This window comes from Nesoenas mayeri (genome assembly GCF_963082525.1).
Source record: "Nesoenas mayeri genome assembly, chromosome: 3".
In the NCBI taxonomy this organism is placed as follows: Eukaryota; Metazoa; Chordata; class Aves; order Columbiformes; family Columbidae; genus Nesoenas; species Nesoenas mayeri.
Window position 1 is genome coordinate 29,022,737 of NC_137544.1, and position 21,499 is coordinate 29,044,235.

Consider the following 21,499-nt stretch of genomic DNA (forward strand, 5'->3'; position numbering starts at 1 on the left):
ATCAGATTCAGGTTGTGGCATCATTTCTGGAGAGATGTGAATATTGTGCAACACTTGGAGGACATAAGTGGAATTTACAAGCTCAAAATACTGTTGAACTGTCATGATGGTTAAGATAAACAGAGATAAACAGTCTCCACTGATATATCCCTTAAAAGTAGCTAAGAGCCAAACAGCAAATTAAGTTAATGCAGCATGCTTTTGATCAATATACCTGCTGGCAATTAAGCCTTTAATACTGCCACTAGTACATTCATCTTCTACCTTATTATAGTCTCATGTAATTGTCTTAAATTTAACTTTACTGGATTACAAACAAATAAGCAAACAAACAAAAAAAAAAAAGAAGATGACTATTTGGCTTCACTGTTCACAGATTTTCACAAAGAACCTCATTACTCTTATATCGTATAGTAAGTAATAGATGAATATTTTTTACTTTACAGTAAGGGAAAATATTTATAAAGGTATATGGTATATATGAAGTCTAAAATATATTCAAGCAATATTCAACTAATTTCTGTTAAGATCAGGCATTTATTCTAAAAGAGCACACTGCAGTACGATACAAAATAAATCACTAACACTTTTTAAAAGGATATTCAGTATAACTCATACTCATCAGCTCACAGTTGACAGAAGAAAGTAATACCAAAGTTGTCAAACCTCAGAAAATAAAGTCAGAAAATGAATGTTAACAGCAAAATATATACAACCTGAATGATCCTTAGTAGAATCTTATAATCCTCAAAATTGAATATGCACCCAGTTTCAGACAGAATTGAAATAACATTAGTGGAGGAGTAAATTAAGGTCAAGTTGTTAACGTGTGAACCCACTATTCAGCTCCAGTTTCCATCCACATATTTTTCTTGTCAAGGCCACTTACTGGATATCAATTCTAAAGATTAGTTTGGTAGCGATTATTAAAACTGGTCTTGTTTTACTTGATTATTACATAGAATATGGTGCAAACTCTTTCATTATCCAGAACTATTCCCTTAATTAACTTGCAGTACCGGTAATTTTGACATCCCTTTCATGGTGTCCATGTAAGCAGAATTAAACAAAACAATTCTGATTATTGCACACAGAATTCTTGCTTCCTCATTCTGTTTCATTTTTTACTATATTTTACTACGTAAATCTATTTTATCTGATCACAAAAAGAAGTAGAAAATGTGTTCTGATCAGAAGAATGCCACATCTTCTCGAAACAGGAATCAAATTGGTGGGTGATGTAACCAAAAGAAAAAATAATGATTAGGTGGGAGACTAGTGCACAGGTGTTGGTGAACAATTGTATAATTGTGACTTTAGTCCTCCAGATTAATACTGGAACTGCTTTACTTAGTGTATAACTATCATTACTTCACAAAGAAGAGAATATCTGTCAATATACTCTTCAGACATTTCACCTGAATTCTGTAACCATGAGCTCTACTCATTCATTTGTGCAATAAAATGTGCAACTTTGCAACTCACGTCAGAGGTGCCTGGAGCTCAGCATCTTTTCTTATTCTATGTAGATCAAAAAGAGTCAACCTGTAACTTATGACAAAAAAGAAGAATGTAGCAGAGGGGTGTTTATTTTATAAATGACTAAATTCTCAGTCTAACAGATCAATGATTAACAAGACTCAATGCTGTCACAGAGGCACCCCAGAGTCACTTTTAGATGGACAGCAAGTTCCAAAACAGACTTTATTCCAGCTGTAAAAGTGCAGCCAATAAACCAACTAGAAACAGGGCTTATACCATTATTTAGCACTCTGACAACATAAAATACAGGTTTAGATATCAGTTGTGAAATTATTAGGGAACAACAACATAAGAATAATGAGAATCCACAAGGTGCACGCATTCACTCACAAGAAACAAAAAGAGGCCTCTCACTCCAGGAGAAACTATGACTTGCCTGGGTTAGGCAAGGACTCACACACGCCTATTTAGGCAAGAACTCATTCAGGGATATATCCAGTAAATAACCACTCACCACAAGAGGAGGTGAAGTGTTCTCAGTCCTGGGAAGTCTCCTTAGATAGTGTCTCAGTCTAAGGGGAGGGTTCCAGTCCATAGACCCACTGCTCCAAGGTCACTCAAAGGGGATCTTTGGAAGGGACCCCGTTTGATAGCCTGGTCAGATCTGGCTGTGGGCATTACAACATGGTCCAGAAGCTTCTCCACTTCTCTGGGCACCTCCATTGTTGAGGACCCAGTCAATCGACTGAGGGTACCACCCCTACTGCCCTCCCCTCCCCACCAGCTGCGTGCCCCCGGGGTAGGGAATGATGTGATTGTCAGCACCTTGGCATTACCCTGAATGTGCACGTTGGGACAGGCACAATGGAGTACAAAAGGTGTTAAGGAGCCATCAACTGCCCTATCTCAGGGGGTTGTGCAACTGCCACAGGGTGGATAATGCTGGAAGGTCAGACCCTCCTAGGCTTGTATGTTTACATTTCCTCCTCTTCCAACTCTTGCTGTTAAAATAGTAACTCTAAGAAATAACCTTGAAAAAACCCTCTGGTCTTGTATGCACAATGCTGGTGATTTATCTAGGCATAAGTTTTCATCTTAATAAACAGCAAGTTTGTGCTGTTTGCACTAAGTTTTTAAGAGGAGTAATAAACACTTTATTTTTAATACTAGTATTTGATTTTAAAATCTCAAGACACATGAAATATAAAATACTTAGTGAAGTTACTTTTTAAAGTCTTTATTGGAGAAAGACTAAAAACCCACTTCCCTTGTGTGCATGCTTGTCAGAGATTTGGGGCTAAGACAGTGAACATCTGCTCTAATACTAAAATGTCCTGAAGGAGATGCAGTTTTTGACGAGGATTTTGCTTTTTTTTTTTTCTTTCCAGTTTGCAATAACAGAGCAGTGACCTGGGTTGAATATCTGAAAGGCAAATTAGTCTTATCATTAAAAAAAAAAAAAAAAGGTATATTTTCTGTCTAAATAGAACAATATATCAATCATGTTAATTGCATATTGTTTTAAATTCTGATGTAAACAATAACTCTTTAAATGATCAGCTCAGTTTTACAATCCTAATTCTTCTCTTCACACAGATTTGTGCCTGATATTTCAGAAAGATTACTGCTACAAGAGAATAAACTCACTAAATTTGTAAACTATACAAACTTGGAAGAGGTGAACATTTGTTACAAATAAGGATTAGAATTTTAAATGATTTAACAAAGTTAGAGAAATAATCTGGAAAAAAAAAAGTGAAAGCTATAATTCAACAGGAACGGAAGTGACTTCTGTTGAATTTAAGAATAATCATCTGCATAAATGCAGGATAAGGACAAGTAACAGTTTCACAGAAATTAATATGGGGAAATAATCAAGTGCCACAGGAATCAAATTACTATTCTACCACAAAAAAAAGGCAGATATTGTATTGACAGAGAACTTTTACAAACTAGTCTACAAGGTATCGAAAGAGAATCTTCTCCTCTACCCTACAGTGCTGAGGGAACTGCATCTATGTCTGGACACTGCACTTCTTGAAAGAGCTCAGCTCATGGATCAAAATGAGAGTAATGTAAATTAGCAATTGTATAGAAAACAGGGTGCATGAGGATGGGTTTAGAGAGGGACTTATTTCTAACACTTAAGACTAAGTACAGGAATGACTAGGTGACCTTCCAGTTCTCTGTCGTTCTATATACAGAAACCAACACAGAAGAACAGAAGTTTGTCTAAATGTATTTAAGACAGCCAGAGGGAAGAAAATATCGCAGATGTACTGATATATACTGTAAGTCATGGTTCAGATTTCATTATCAGATTGTTACACTTCTGCTAGTGCAAACTCTTAGCCTTGGTGACTTGTTTGAATCTTGTTTGAAATATAAGTATATTTATACAATATGCATATTGTGATAAACGAAAAAAAAATGTAGCTTCAGGAACTAGAGTGGAAAAAAACCAATTTGGAAAGACCTCTTCCACTGGCAGATGTTCCGTGATCTTATGTTCCAGTATTTTTTAAAGCACTATATTCCTTTGAGATTTGAAAGTTTCTTTTCTTTTCTTTTCTTTTTTTTTCCCCTAGAAAACTGTTAGACAACTGCATTTCCCTTTTCTTTTATGCCCAATCTGCAAATGTATATGAATATTTCCCACATTGTATTTTATAATAACGTAAGCAGAAGTTAAGGCCTATGCAAAAGCAACATACAGATATTTTTCAAATGATTCAGCACTGAGCTGGAGTTTATTTCATTTATAAAATAGAAGAGATGCCATCAAACATTTTCTTTCCTTTGTGACATAAAGCCTCTGTCCCATGAATGAAAGCCTACGTCTTTCCAAACGGTAAACTTGCTGACAAATGGATTGAAAAGCTTTACAGTGATAACTTCAAGGTGTAAAGAAGACTGTTCTGTAGAGAGAAATATAGAAGAAAATAGCCAAACTGAATAGGGAAACAAAATAGGAAAATTCTATATTTCAACTGGGCTAAAGGGAAGGGAAATTTTCCTATCATACATTAAAGAACAGCAAAAAAAAACCTAACGAAAAATCTTCATTTCAAAAAAAACCTAAATGCTACCATTTAAAAATTTCAAGGAAAACCAACTTTTCTTCAAGTAATTCTGTTTTGTTCTTTATTTTGCTGCATTTTAACGGAAATGTATAGAATAAGAAATTTACTTCTCAGTTCTAACTGTTATTAATCTCTTTGATTAGAAGTAAATAAAACTAAATAGAAGAACATCTTTTCTAGATCTATGAAAGCATGTTTCTATTCTAGATCAGAGTCGCTTTTCAGATTACATGGAATGAAGCAGCTGAAGTGTGGTTTTCGTACTAGGAATTGTCCATATTTTAAATTGTCTCTGTGGGCAACCTCATATAGGGTAGCTCTGGTTTTAGTGAGGGTTCTAGTCAAGGATCTACTCAACTTAAGCGACAACAGCAGGTTAAAAAAATTAAGAGACTATTGTGTCACTCCTTCCAGAATATTTGATTGTATATGACAAGTATCAAATAGCCAGATTTTGATTAAAAAAAACCAACAAACCAGTTGATCTACTCTAAACATTTATTTCAAGAAAACAAATCGAGACCAAGAGGTAGCTGACATAATCCAGTAAAAACTTGCCTTTGAGAGCAAGGGAAGCACAGTCTGTCACATTGAGTACTGATTTAAAAGCTGTACTTGATGAACTAGAAAAAAAAAGTAGGGTAAGAAGGTAAGAAGAATCAAATCTGGAAAAAAAAAAATCACAGAAGAATTATCATTTATTTTGGAGTTTCCACCCAAACAATTGAAACAGATGAATAGTGCAAGACAGGCAAGATAACGAAAATTGAAACATATTCAGCCTATCTAATTTTGGGTAATAAAGTACCAAGTTAAGAATTTATGTGCCTGAGAATCTGTACAAAGTCAATGTAGAAAAATAGACTCCTCTATATGGTGCTTCACTTCATCCCCAATCTTAAAATACTTTATGAAAGTGCTGTCTCTTGCAAGCTATATTGAATAAATTTTGAAGAGACAAAACTAGGACAACCAATATTATCTCAGTTTAATGAAAAAAGAAGGCCTGCATACAAATCAATGAGGCCCAAAGAGAAAGGCTAAGAAAAGTGTATTCAGAACATCTGTCTCTACAGGGATGAAATAAAATTATTCTCAAGGAAAAAGAAGAAGAAGGAAAAAAAAAGATTACTCAGATGAGCTTCTACAGCTGCCTGAACTTGACTTTGAACTGTACAGGTAGTTTCAGAAATGTGACCGTATTAATTCAAGACAATTAACCTTTGAGTAATTAGTCTGAGTATTCAAAGCTTTTTGAAGTTTTCTGGGCTTTCTTTGAAGTTAGGTTGTCTCACACCTTAATATAGGAAGTCTGAAAATGTTGGAAAAATATGATAAAAGGAAGGGTGAAGGTCAAGGAATTACTGGAGGGAGTTCAGTGGAGGGCTGTGAAGATGATTAGGGGCTTAGGGCACCTTTCTTATGAGAAGAGACTGAGTGACTTGGGTCTGTTCAGCCTGGAGAAGAGAAGGTTGAGAGCAGATCTCATCAGTTTTTATAAATATCTCAGGGGTACATGTCAAGAGGATGGGACCAGTCTCCTTTCAGTGGTGCCCAATGATAGGCTGAAGAGCAACAGGCACAGACTGAAACATAGGAAGTTCCAGAAAATATGAGGAAATACTTATTTACTTTGAGAGTGACTGAGCACTGGAACAGGCTGCCCAGAGAGCCTGTGGAGTCTTTTTCTCTGGAGACATTCAAAACCTGCCTGGACACATTCCTGTGCAATCTGCTCTAAGTGAACCTGCTTTAGCAGGTGGGTTGGACTAGATGATCTCCAGAGGTCCCTTCCAACCCCAACCATTCTGGGATTCTGAGATTCAGGGAGAGTGGGGAAAATCCTTGTCAATATTTTATATTCCAAATTTAGGTTAGTTTAAAATATAAAACTTATTCACTACCTTATATACTTTGCAAAGAATACAAAACCAGAACTATGGATATTTCAATCAAAAATTAGCTTACAGCTATTAACATTTTCCAGGGATTTCTATTTTTACATTTATAAGCAATAACAATATAACATCTGGTTTTATATTCTCTCCAGTTTACAGCGACTCCAGCAGAATAATTTTAAGTAGATATCTAGGACTCCATAATTATTTTCCTTTATTCTTGTTCTGGTCAAGAGTACAATATTTTAGAGATTGTTCTATTGCTATCTGCTGCCAGAAGTTCCCAAGAGAAAGTATTGGTTTAATTATTGGTTTAATTATTTCAACAATTCATTGTTGAAACACACTAAGGATTGTGCAAAGTGGAAGAATCTTCATCTCTACTTCCTTAGTACTGCTGGAATATAAACCATAGAAAATACTTCTATAGCACCTTTCATTACAACAAAACGTATATTACTATAGAAATACATACTTGATTATTTTACAAATTTACAAATCATGTGACCAGTTTAACAACTAAGAAAGGGAGGAAATCTAATCCCAAGGATGTCAAATTGTATTTTCTGGTGGGAAATCATCTCTCCAAACAAAAGAAAAAGAAGTTTATTAATATAATAGTCATAATAATTTCAGCACACATTACCTGTGTCTTTCATAGTCCTCTTTATTCTAATATTACCTGCTTTCATAATGAAGAGTATACGACTATACCTAAGTTTACAAAATTATGATAAAACACATCACTCCAGTGAATTTGATATAATAAATTAGGTTTGTATTTGCAGAGATTTCACCTTTTTTTTAAAAAAAACCCAAACAAACAAACAAACAAAAACCACATTGCATTCTGATTTAATTTTACACTGATATGTTTTAAACATTTCCTACCAGTCATGGACTTTTTAGGTGAGTGTGACCAAACTTACAAGGCTCTCAATGCAGTAACATTTTTAAAAGCTAACATTTTTAAAAGCAGGAAGACAAGAATTTTTCAAGAATACTCTTACTTCTTGAGAAGACACAAATAACTCAATGCATATATATATAAAAATTTCAAACATCATTTCATATTTCAAACAGTTAATATTTCAGATGTTTCTGACATCTGAAGAAAAAAGAATTGTGGTAGAGTATGTGATGAGTTTTGTTAAATGCAAAAAGCATAAATAGAAGGAGAAATACAGTGCTTTATTTGTCTTGATAGTACTGGTTTTCTCTATATATAAAAATGAAAAAAAGAAGCCCACAACAAGAAAACAAGTTAAACTTTCTTTGATGGCACTGTTGAATATAAGAGACAATGATCTAAACTTTATTCCTTAGATAAGTGTCACTGAAGTCAACAGGAATCCTGTTGTGTATGGAAGTGGGATATTTGGCCCTTAGTGGCTGTGAGCAAAGTATTTTGTGGCAGTAATGCTCAACAAGCATGGAAATGACAGCTGGAAGATGAATATAAGAACAGATTCAAAGTGACAGTGAGTCTGATAATATGTACATTCTTTCTTGTAGAAATGAGCTAAAAATAACATCTCAAGTACTGTCACTTTTCTTGCTACTAGTAGCTATTTTTATTAATCCGGAATAGGCAAAGTGGCCTACAGGCTGAATGTTTCTGTGGAGAATAAAAATGGAATTATTTCCTCAAGGTGAATACAGTACCCAATTTACATTACCAATAACAAAAACAACTGACCTTAATGGAGAAGTTTAGTCATTGAGACACTCGAGAAGTAATATTATCACTATTCACCATTTTTTTCTACCTGTAAAGAGATACTTGATTTCATTTTGGAGCCAAAAAAAATGAAATACAATGTACATACTTAGTGGCAGAGAATCAGAATTTACATAGCTTTAGACTGTGCCATTCACATCATTCTGTCTGGAAGTAAAAATTTTTATAATATTTGATCTTCCTGAAAATGCCTGAAAGGAAAGACATTTTTAGTCTAGATATCTTTGTTATTTTATAATATGGGTGTATATAAGCTTAAATTATTACAGCTGAACTTAAAAAAGTGTATAAATAATTTTAGTCCTGCTTAAATCCACCGTATTGATACTCAAATTGTATTTTATTGAAGATTTTTTGTGTGTGTGTGAAAACATAATGTGGTAATTTTGTAAAAAGGATTCCCTCTTTGGAAATTAAGTGTACATAAAGTAGCCCAAGATACCTAACACTTTTGAGCTTCTGTACCCATCATACTACTTTCCGTACATTTTCAGCTAAGAAAAGTTAAATATGGTCAAGAGAAACATCAATACCAATTTAGATGGGAATAAAAGTCTTTTTGGTTTCTAGATCTCACATCTCTAAAGAGTACTATTAAATTAAAATTTGCTTAGAGATTTCTGCATGTTGATCATAATGCTTAAAAAGAAGCAGCATTAGCTATTTCAAGGATAACTAGGGAAGCCTGCCTTGGGAAAGGTAATATTTCAGAGAGGGCCTTTTAAAAGCAATAGTGTTTGGTTTTTTTTAAACTCTAGAAGTGTGAAGTCCACCTTGGAAGTCAGCACTTCAAAGCATAGGATAGACAAAAGAGCAAAAGTATAGATAAAAAACAACATTCAGGCAATGTGGGACCTGAGTTCCTTGTGAGGAAGGGTAGACATTAAAGAACTTGATATATCGAGAAGTTTTACCTTCTTCCTTAAAGGGCAAGTCCTTAAAGTTCTCTCTAAGACTGACCATTAGGCTAGCACTTGATAAATGTGCTTTTATTTATATACCTATATTATTCAAATTGCCTTTACACAATTTTGGGCGTATCCTCATATTTTACTGTAACTATAGTAAATACTGAGAAAAATATTTTCACACTTCAGTCATACAGAACTGATGTAGGTACCTACAGAAAGTGAACAGAGTTCAGACTTGGTTAACAATCATTACCAATATATGAGAAGGGAGACAGAAAGACAAACAAAACAAAACCCCCAAAACAACCAACCAGCTAAAAAAAACCTAAAGCTAGATGCTGAGTTTCTGAAGTGTTTTCAGGAAGTAATCTCAGTAGCAAAATAATTTCCTATATTAATTTTGAATGTTGAACCTTTTTGCTTTTTTAATAAAAATTGAAGACTTCTGGTAACTGTTATTTCTTCAGCTCTTTCCTAAAATACTGTAATGTGTACTCTTCAATAAAAGATCTCTGGAATAATATTCCACTAAGCAAATTTAATAAAACTCTAGGGTGCATTCTGAAATCCTTCCTCCAGTCTGCAAATAAACGCAAGCTGTTTCCATGAAATACTAGAAACAGAAACTTGGAAACACTCTGGATTTGAATGCTTGCAGCTGAGTATAGTATTTTACTTGAAAAGTTATATAATTCAATTTGTACAATAAAGATCACTACAGTTGGTTATTAGCTAGTAAATTATTGTTTTGTTTTGTAGCATGCCTGCTTAGAAAATATGTCTTTATTACATTGGAACAGGTTCCACAAATTCATAAAAATAACAATGTTTTTAACTATAATAACAAGTAACCCTAGCAACAAATCTTTAATTTCCTTATCCTTTTGCATCTAATTGGTAAAACAGGGACAATAATATCTGCCAAATCTGACAAAACGGTGTTGTGACTATGAATGGCTTTTGAGGATAAATGGATGAAGACTGTAATCAAAAAGACCTTCAGAAAAATAAAAGATTCTCTACACAGTGCAGTATCTGGATTAAGTACAACAGATAAGTAGGGATCCCATGCTGAATAGTGCAGACAAAAAGCATATTGAGAGTTTGCCTCATTCTGTAAGCATTTTCTAGCTCAAGGTACTGGTCTTGAACATAAGTGATCAGACATTTTATGTCAAATGTGGAGAAATAAACACATTAATGGTGTTGATTGAACAGAGGCCTGAATACAGAAAGGACTGAAAACCAAAATATTGTGTGAGTAACTCCTGAATTGCAAGGAATAAACACAAAAAAGTCTGAACTTTTCCTGTATGGACAACTAGACAAAAATTTAATGTATCTTAACTTTTAAATTATTGAATTCGTAACCTTTATAGAATTTTAATCCTTTCTAATTTACACATTTAATTATTTTTAAATAAATGTATGTAAATGGCTTTGAAATTTTCAGTGGAACAACATCCCACATTAAATACATGAAATACATAAATCGTCTTTTTTTTTTTTTTTTTCCCCCATAACATTACCATGCTTTGCTAATTATTGGTAGTTATTACTTGTAAGAGAAAAACCAGAGATATTTTTTTAGGGGAGAATAAAGTATAAATTAAATAAAACTGATTCCAATGACAAGATGAAATGAAAGCAGTATGACAGCATCTGTAGGTGATTTAGCCCATTATAAGAGAATTTAAATAGTTGATTTTTAAAATGTCTGGATCAAAGCACAGATTTTTACACAGATACTTATAGAGAAAAAAGATAAGGTGCAATAGTTAATATGAAACTCAACTTGGTCCCTATGTCAGATTTCCAACTTAGCATTTAATGTCAGAATAACAGAAACCTAATATAGATGCCTCCAACCATTCTACTCACTCAGAGCTTCATTTATTTTAGGATGCAGTTTGCCTGGCCTGTTTCAGAGATCTGCTTAGGGTGAGATGAATCACATTCCAAGATTGCTTATTTCTGTCCATGACTATAAAGGCAGTCTATATTTTTAAATTTTGAAAGATGTATCCAGCCATGGGGATCTGAAAGTGAGATTAGTGATATTATGAACATTTACCTTACAGCAAAGAGTAGTTCCCTGATCTTTGACTCAGAAAAGATGGCGAACGTATTTTTTTTTCTTTTTTTTTTTTTTTTTTTACAGTCTGCAAAAGAGGTATTTAACACAATCTTCCTAAGGCTGTGTATAACAAAAGACATAATTAAGTGCTCCTAACTTTAAGAAACCCAGAAGAGAAAGATACCACTTTAATTGTATTCAAAAGGTACAGTCAATGTGCTAACAAAATTTCTGTTAGTAATCCTTTCTCTTGCAGCTACTCTAAATGTAGCTAGCCCACACTGTGCAATTATCTTTTTTGTTTCCATTATCAACCAGGAAAAAGAAGGAGAGTTTTGGAAAGACTAAAGATTCGAATTGCAGCTGCTAGAAAGAACTGAAAGAACAAGAACATAATCACATCATCAGTTTGGAAACAAGAATAGTTTAAGATACTACTATACCCCAATCATTCAGTAGCAGAAGTTGTAGAATCCTGGAATAGAATAAATTTTAGACAAAGTCATCCAGGTTGTCATGACCCATCTCCAGCACTATTCTAACACAAAATGATTTGATGTTACAGCAAAATGGGTTAGAAATGCTCTAAGGGTTTCTTTGTTGAGTTTACTGTGGGAACGGTAAACTCCAGGTCATCAATAGTTGTCAAGAGAAATGTCTTCAATTATACCTGCCACATTCATAGGAAAACATGTATTTAAAATCCTGAAAAGGTACATTTATTTTCTACCTTTGATAAAAACCTGAATATATGTTTCTACTCAGTATTTCAGTAAAGAAAGTATATACCATTCTGTGGCAAAACAGTGATCTGACAGTGTACTTAACTCTGAGTTAAATGGAAGTATTCTTTCACGACTGCTCTATGAATAGTGTTTTTTGGTGGCAGCACATGGTATCCTAAGAAAACATAGCTTTTAAATAGACTTAACATAATGTATCAAACATTTCATTGATATTGCAAAATGAAGAAAAGAGTAACAGCCCAGCTAGTCACAATTGTTAGGTACTTTCTTCTGTGATGTTGCACACCTGAAGAAAAACAAAACCAAAATTTTAAAAACTCTAGTAGAGCATTTTAAATTGTACTGATCAAATGTGAATTTGGAATGAAACTGTAAGAGCTTCAACTTACAAATAAATGTAATTCTCATGGGAAGGTAAAGTAGAAATTATTCAAATATGCTTTGTTAGTCTTTCTATTTCCAAGGTTTTTCTTCTCATAATCATTTTTAGTAATGCTTCATTACCTTGAATAAGCCCTTGTAGACCAATCAGAATAAACTCATTATAACTTTTGTTGTCTGTCTTCCCCTTCTATTTTTATGAATGTATAAGTTTTGATTAATAAGTCAGCAGCACAAATTGTAGTATTAGTATGTAATGTAGATTTTATTTGGTGAACTAGTAAGCATTGTTGCAACTGTGTAAGCTTTTATGAATATAAGTATGAGTACATATGTATGTCAGACATCTAGACACTACTGTGATGTTATTGTTATTAAATGTACTTGAAAGAAGTACAGACTACTCATCCATGCTAGTCTCCTACATGTCTGTTGCACAGATTAGCAATGATCATGAAAGACAGGAGAACCAATGAAATATGAGAATCCCACAGAAGTTGCATCTGGAATGTATAGGAATAGTCATAGCTTCCTATTATAAGATTTCTGTCCCTGCGGTAATAATTTCAGTTTTGCAGATGACTAAAATAAACAATGAAAAGCTCATCCTGATTTGTTCGTGCATTAATTTAATAATTCAGTAAAGCTGTGTGTTTACTCTGTTGAAAGACTAGTTGTTTGGAGAAAATTTTTACACTGTAATAATGAACATTTGTGTATGTCTTTTCACACACAGTTCTGCTGTGGGTTAAGGTCCTAAGTATAATGAAGAATGTTGTTATTTTCTGTCAAAATGTCATATACAAAAAAGCATGTTTATGACAACATACATGATGACATTTTCATAGCATTTTACTCCTACAGCGTTACCAGTGGAAACCTGAGGAACTTGGTGAGAAATATTTCTTTCTTCGCTCATTTTATTTCCAGTGAAGAATTAACTTAGAATTTTGTGGTAAAGGTTATGCTGATGTGTTTTGAAAGCAGCTATATTTTCATACACAATTCTATCAGTTCTAGTTTGGATGTTCCAATTTTGCAGACCTGAAATCTTCATAACATCCTAAGAGAGCTAGACAAACAGATCGAATATTTGCAAGACAGGAATCTGAAAGTAATAGTAAAGATATGTAATAGAAAGTAGACAATATTTTCACATCATAAATGTTTATAAGTAACTAAAGACTGATAAGAATATAGATAAAAAGCAAGTTTGAGTAACGCTGTCAGACTTTTTTTTTTTTCTAAACTAAATTCCAAAATGTAGATGTTTGAATGTTTTTTATCAAACATAAACTGACAGTGAAGTTTTCATGTGTCAATGATCTATTTGATAGCCCTTCAGTAACATTGGTATATACCATTTACGGTACAGGATGCTTATTCCTAAGATCTGTTAAAAAGAACTTTTTACTTACTTTTGACACTTACTTTTAACACTTACTTTTTTACTTACTTTTACAGAAACATCTCTAGTATCTGTCCAGCACCATGTCAGTGAGAAATGAAAATAGAATAAAGATAAATAGTACAGAAATACATTAAATATCATTCAACTTAGAACTAGGAAACCATAGTTCACAAAAGATAGTCAAAAGCTTAACAACACTTACATAGCATGAGCTTTTGACACTACAAAACCATGTTAGGTCTCTATCTATTTTTTACATGATAAATGTTTTATTTTGTAAAAACATGCTTAACATAAAAATATATTAAAATGTGCTAACATTGTTTTAAGAGTCTGTGGTAGTGGGAGAGAGCAACAGGAATCAAAGTAATCATAGGAGAGAAGAGAGATAAGGGGAAAAGGAGAAAAAATACAGTAGTCATGAAATGATGCAGAGAAGAAATAAAAAGAAGGGAAAGCAGAAACGATTGGAAAGTTGCAGCCTGAATTTTTCAGAGCTATAACTTTAACTGTACCTTATTATTGTGATAGCTATGAATACAGGAAGTCTGGAATGGATCTTCAAATTCTTGTGATTTTATTAAGGTAAAATAGTTGCTCACTGCATCATCTCATTTACCTCATGCCCAGAGTGATTACTGAACCCACCAATCTAATAACCAATCAACAGTGAGAAAACAAAACTTAGAATAAAAACTAGAGATATTATTTTGATTACATCACACATGTTGACTCTAAGAAAATGAGGTTATTACCAAAGTCACAGATTTATGTTCATGCTTAGACAAGCCTTTGTTCCCTTGGAGCACCTTTGGTCTTCAAATGACTATTATTCTTAAGCTCACATAGTTTAAATATTGAAGGAGGCAATTTCAGTAGGGCATAAAAACAGACAGGAGAATACTCGGCAGCTACACAAACGTATGTACCGTACCCAGCATTTTGTAACATAATACATCTAAACATGATTGAAGCATCGACAACAGCAGTATCCTGTATGAACCAAGAAAACATACTGGGACATCTGTAGACGAACTTCGTAAAGAAAAATTAAAAATTAGTATGAAGTTTACACACAGTGATAAATTTCCTGAACAGTACTACCTGGATAATGCCAGTCAGATACAATGACATAAAGGTTAACCTTCAGCAGAGAAAAAGAATCTTGCATTGTTAGCCCTGGATGAGTCTGGGCCTTCTAGTACTGTACTGCTCACACATTCATGGAAATAGTGCCTAAACAAAATAGTTTTTGTGATTCTTTGCAAAGGTATTCGCGTGTGGAATCAAATCTTTGTAACAGGATGGTCAGTACCTGTTTGGATGAAGACAGGAGTCTGTTGAAGTGATCATTGTAACATCATCTCTAGCTGGTCCAAGAGAGACCTTGTCAACCTCTCGTTTGCTGAATTCCCATACCCAGCTGGTCTGTGGTCCCATCGAGCTACCTGGAATATACATGATCCATCATTATCGATTATCTTAAAACTACATGCAAAACATCTCCTGACTATAAAAATGTCTGACCTATCTGTCTATTTCTGTGTTGTCAGCAGTGATTTCTACTGAATATTTACAAGTGCATTACCTGTCCTCAGTTAGGTCAGTTCTGCAGCAGAAACTGCCTGGGTTCTCTAGTAAAAAACAGTTTCTCCACCCAAGATGTTAATGAGTAGTATATACATTGTGCCTGTAGTTGTAATTCTGGTGTGTCTAGATGTGAAGTCACTGTGTTTAAGTCTTTTATTCCCTGAATGGGAATAACATATCAGAGATAACACATTTATCTAGCCTTTTCATGGCATCTTAGATTTAAGAGGACATAAAGAGAATGTAGAAAAGTAGACACACAATTTGCTGGAAAGAGTTCCAGGCAATGCATTTTGGGGATAGATGAACAGTCTGGAGTAGGACATTTTCAGTTATTATAGTTTTAGAAGGAATGAAACCAAAATTATTCTGGAACAACTTTGAATAACCTTTTTTTCTATACTTAGGTGTTGACACCATAATTTGTGGTGTGGTAGAACTTAAAAATCCTAGTACTAAGCACTATACCCTCACAAAAAGCAACAATTCTCATGTTTAAAGATTCCCTAAGAAGGGTAAAAAACATCTACAAATATCTATGTATTAATAATCAGATACAATGTATAGTAGTAGTGCAAACCCACAGTACTAATGTGAGATTCAATACAAAGGAAAAATGCGTTATTGTTGTTTCAATAAATTTTACAATAAACAGTGATACATACATAATGTTGTCTTTTGAGATGTCAGGACCTACATCTCCAGGATATCCTAATGTGAGAGAATAATTAACCAGCATAGTTTTGTCAAGTTACACAGGAAAGATTTCATTAAATTTTATTGAATACTGTGTAGCATATTGCTTACAAAATGCTCTTTTCCACTTTATTAGAAATTAGAATTGCTTAACATTGTGGTTCTTACAAAGTTGTCCACAGGAATTTCTCAGATAGCACACATCAGGACAAAAGAAGAATGGTCAGAAGTTAAAGCATTTAAATTCTAATGTTATATTTGAATCAAATACCCTAGTATTTTACTATCTTCCTAATTCCATTCTTTTTTATTAGTTTCACACTTTCTGTTTCTCTCCTATTCTCACACTTTCTCCACCTGTGAGTGTAAATTTTGTATTTTTCTTCTAAAATTGTTCAATTTTCAGAGTTTTTCAAAACTCTGTAAAAGGCACTTAGAAGTCTCTGAAGTTGCCTTTAGAGAACCTTAACAAGGCCAATATAGTATCCTAGTGGGGTTCTAATTTTGTTTGTCTAATAACAAGGGTCAAGGACAACAGAAAGAGCTTTTTCAAATACATGGCAGTTAAAACTAACACCAGAGGCAATGTAGGCCAACAGATGAAGGAGGTGGCTGCCATGGTGACAGAAGATACAGAGAAGGCAGAGTTACTGAATACCTTCCTTGTCCCTGTCTACACTGCCGGAAGCCCTCCTGAGGAGCCCTGTACCTCTGAGGCCCCAGAGGAAGTCAGGACAATGGAGGAGTTTGCCTTGGTTGATGAGGACTGGGTTAGGGAGCAATTAGGCAATCTGGACATCCATAAATCCATGGGTCTGGATGGTATGCACCTGCGGATGCTTAGGGAGCTGGCTGAGGTCATTGCTGGACCACTCTCCATCATCTTTGCCAAGATGAGAGGTGCCTGAGGACTGAAGGAAAGCAAATGTCACTCCAGTCTTCAAAAAGGGAGGACCTGGATAACTATAGACCAGTCAGCCTCACCTCTATCCCTGGGAAAGTGATGGAACAACTTATTCTTGGTGCCATCTCGAAGCATATCAAGGATAAGAGGGTCATTAGGGGCAGTCAACATGGCTTCACCAAGGGGAAGTCATGTTAAACCAACCTCATTACCTTTTATGAGGACATAACAAGGTGGATGGATGATGGCAAACTGGTGGATGTGGTCTACCTTGACTTCAGTAAAGCATTTGACACAGTCTCCCACAGCATCCTTACAGCTAAACAGAGGGAGTACAGTCTAGACAACCAAGTAGTGAGGTGGACTGCGAACTGGCTAAAGGAAAGAAGCCAGAGAGTCATGGTCAATGGGGCGGAGTCTAGCTGGAGGTCTCAAAGGTCGGCACTGGAGCCAGTATTATTCATAATATTCATCAATGATTTGGATGAGGGAATAGAGTGTACTATCAGCAAGTTTGCTGATGACACCAAGCTGGGAGAAGTGGCTGATATATCAGAAGGCAAGACCTATACAAGCTGGAGAGTTGGGCGGGGAAAAATTTAATGAAATATAACAAGGGAAAGTGTAAAGTACTGCATCGGGGAAGGAACAACCCCAGGTTCCAGAATAAGTTGGGGAATGACCTATTAGAGAGCAGTGTAGGGGAAAAGGACCTGGGTGGGGCTCCTGGTGGACAGCAGGATGACCATGAGCCAGCACTGTGCCCTTGTGGCCAGGAAGGCCAATGGCATCCTGGGGTGTATTACAAGAGGGTTGGTTAGTAGGTTGAGAGAGGTTCTCCTTGCCCTCTACTCTGCCCTGGTGAGACCACATCTGGAATATTGTGTCCAGTTCTGGGCCCCTCAGTTCAAGAAGGACAGGGAACTGCTGGAGAGAGTCCAGCGTAGGGCAATGAAGATGATTAAGGGAGTGGAGCATCTCCCTTATGAGGAAAGGCTGAGAGAGCTGGGTCTCTTTAGCTTGGAGAGGAGGAGACCGAGGGGTGACCATATTAATGTTTACAAATATAGAAAGGGTGAGTGTCACGAGGATGGAGCCAGGCTCTTCTCGGTGACAACCAATGGTAGGACAAGGGGTAATGGGTTCAAATTGGAACACAAGAGGTTCCACTTAAATTTGAGGGGAAACTTCTTCTCAGTGAGGGTGACAGAACACTGGAACAGGCTGCCCAGGGGAGTTGTGGAGTCTCCTATTCTGAAGACATTCAAAACCCACCTGGACACATTCCTGTGTAACCTCACCTAGGTGTTCCTGCTCTGGCAGGGGGATTGGACTAGATGATATTTTGAGGTCCTTTCCAATCCCTAACATTCTGTGATTATGTGATTATTTGGCACAATGAAAGTTGTGTTTCCTACCTGTATTTTTGCAGACTATAGAAAGTATTGGTGTCATAAGTCATTATAATTACTTTGCTGGATAAATTTTGCTGACAGAAAACAGCCTAAACCATAACAACAATCATAAAGACTAACCTTTGACTCCTTTGAAAAACAGGGTTGCTTTTTACTTAAATGCTAGTAAATGTTCAGAACACCTATTATATATTAGTAATCCCACTGACTTTGATGGTACTGTTGAAATGTCCAAGGGGTACTCAGTTTTGGAGGAACTTTTACTCTGAAGAGTAAAAAACTAGCTTTCTTCCTCTGACATCATTATTCACATCATTCCTTGAAGGGACAAAACGCACTTCTGCTGACACATGCTTGGAATTTTGCTATGAGTAGGTCATACAAACCCGTGAAAGCCTCATTGTATCCACCAGCAGTGGAAGGATAGGCATAGACTATGTCCTGCACTTTTATGTTTCCCTATTCCAAACAGCTTTATTGTGATGTGCCAGTGTGACTTTTTGACTGAATGCTTGCTGGTGACTGATGCACCCAGAGCTGATGTCCTCCACCAGCAGGAGAGCATATACACTGATGTTTGTTTCAGTTCCATCTATCTTTTTTTTTTTTTTTTTTTTTTTTTTTGAGTGAGAATGAATGTGATGGGAGAGATTGTATGTTAAAAAATCACTCTGATGTGTATGTAAATTATCAAAATAACAGCATTTGTGCAAAATCATGGTACCTCACTTTTTCATTTCTAGTAAGAAAACAGATCTCTAAAAGAAACAGTAAACATGGTTTCAGTGCTTGTGTCTTTCCCTACCATTCCTTTCCTTTCAAATAACCAACACTGTCCATCACCACAGCCCACCCTCTGCCTGCTCCTGGTACATTCCCTCCCACTACATTTATTGTTGCCTTTGTAGGTTTTCTGTACTAAGTCATTGACAAGTACAGAATGAGAGGAAGAAGACTTTACATTATGTGTTTGGTAAAGGTAAGAAATAAGGTGTACGTGAGGGGAGTGTGTTTTATTTTCTTCAAGGCCACAGACAGCTCTCAGAGCTCTTGTACACAAACCATGTCCGCCAATGTCAAAGTCAAAGCACAAGGCTCTGGGGGAGACTTGCGTGCAGAGTTTGTGTGCAGTTTGCCTGAAGCCACTTTCTTCATCAGAACAGAGGCTAAATGTCCTAAGAAGATAATGCTTCTAGAAAAGGCATTCCGTTAAAAAAGAAATAGAAAGGAAAAAAAAATATTTTGAAAGTGAGCATTCAGCTACTCTTCTCAGCAGCAGACTATGATGAATGGACAAGGAAGAAAATCAGGCACGTGTATGGGGCAGCCTGCAGGCAGCCTCAAAAGAAAGGGCCATGCCTGGCTTCATGTTCTTAAACATATGCATGCACTTCATTATGTTTAAATTTAAAACTTTCAAGATCCAGTTTGGTTCTGTTAGGGAATAGACCGCTGTAGCTTATTGAATTATTTGGTGTACTGCTTCTCACAGAACTTACTTAGAAACAGCTTATATAAAATTCACTTAGCTTAAGTAAGTTTGCTTGGCATAACTTCTGCAAGAACCATAAGGCTATATTTAATGGGTTTGATGTTTTAGTTTAAGTAAACTGCCTTATTTTGATGTAGACAGTGAGAGGATAAGTATGAAAGAACAATACCTTAGATTTAGAAGTTCTACACATAGTAGAACTAACATTTTCCAAAACAAGCAGTAAAGTAACCTAATGAAAGCCAGAATCTACCATGAATAACAGCTGTAAGAATAATGTTGCTTACAATAAAAAAATACATTTGGGGGGATTTATAGGGAGGAAAACTATGACATTTACATCAGAAATATACTTTCATCTTGGACTATAACAGCCATGAAAGTTATGGGTATCCAACAAATACATTATAATTTATGTAGTGATAAATACTCCCATACCTGAAACTTTAAAACCTGCCAGGTTTCAGATGAACATTCCTACCTGAGGGCATCTGCTAAATATATATGTTTCTTTCTTCAGTGAATGCAATCTACAGTGCAATAAACAGAATGCTGTTCTTGAACTATATATACTCTTAACTAGTTTATATTAATCTTCATCTGTTGAGAAGACTCTTCAGCTTGTAATTTACTTCTTAAAGAGGCATTGACACAAGCAAGACATGTACCACTACTGCAGCAAGAATGAAATGTATTACAACTTCCATTTAATTTTGTACAGTCACTTCTGTAACAGTTTGACATGCATAGAAGCTATGCAGACTGCAAAAATATTTTTCTAATGAAGGTTAAAACCAATAAATATCACTTGTTGAGAGACATTTGGTAGCCATGACAATATTTAACTAGTCAGATTACTGCACAAAAAATATTAAGATCAATTTAAGGATTTTAAAAGGAGTAAAATAAAAAATATTTTTTAATCAATTAAACTTCTGGAAAGCTTTATTACATTACCCAGACATTTCTGTGTATTCTGGTAATATTTGAAGGCTGTATTTATCTTCTTTTTTTGTTATTGTTCCTGTTTTATTTAACTTCAAATGTAGTTTATCAGTGACTGTAACAAAGACAGTGTGGAAAGAGGTTAAAAAAATCCAGGTATATTAGATATTGGGAGAGTAACCTGATTAACCTCAGGAATTTTCCAGACTTAGCAAGGGAAAACAAAACAAAGCAAACAAACAATCAAACATAGAAAAAACCCACATCACTGAAAAAGAAATCTACCCAAAATACAGCTTATAGATGCTTGATAATGATATACACTAATGTGCTCAGTAACATAATCATCTAATACTGAATATTTCTCTTGAAAAGAAAAAGCACAGCCATTATACAATAGTTTCTATGAACCCAGGTGCCATTACCTGATTAGACAAATATAAACTTTCTAGCTACAAACAACTTTAGGTGGAAGCATGTTCTCACAAATGAGTTACTGAATTTTCTGAGATTTCATTTACAACAGATATTAAAAATCACAGGTTTATTTTGTAAATTACTATCTATTTTCACAAAATCACATAATCATTTTGTTATTGTATTTTTTTTTTCTATTTCCTTTATTAAGACCTGGCATCTACTGTCTTCTTATTGTAATCACATAGTTCTGTCATACAGCATTTCCATTCCCAGAAACAGACCATAAACTTTGTACTGAATTTACCTC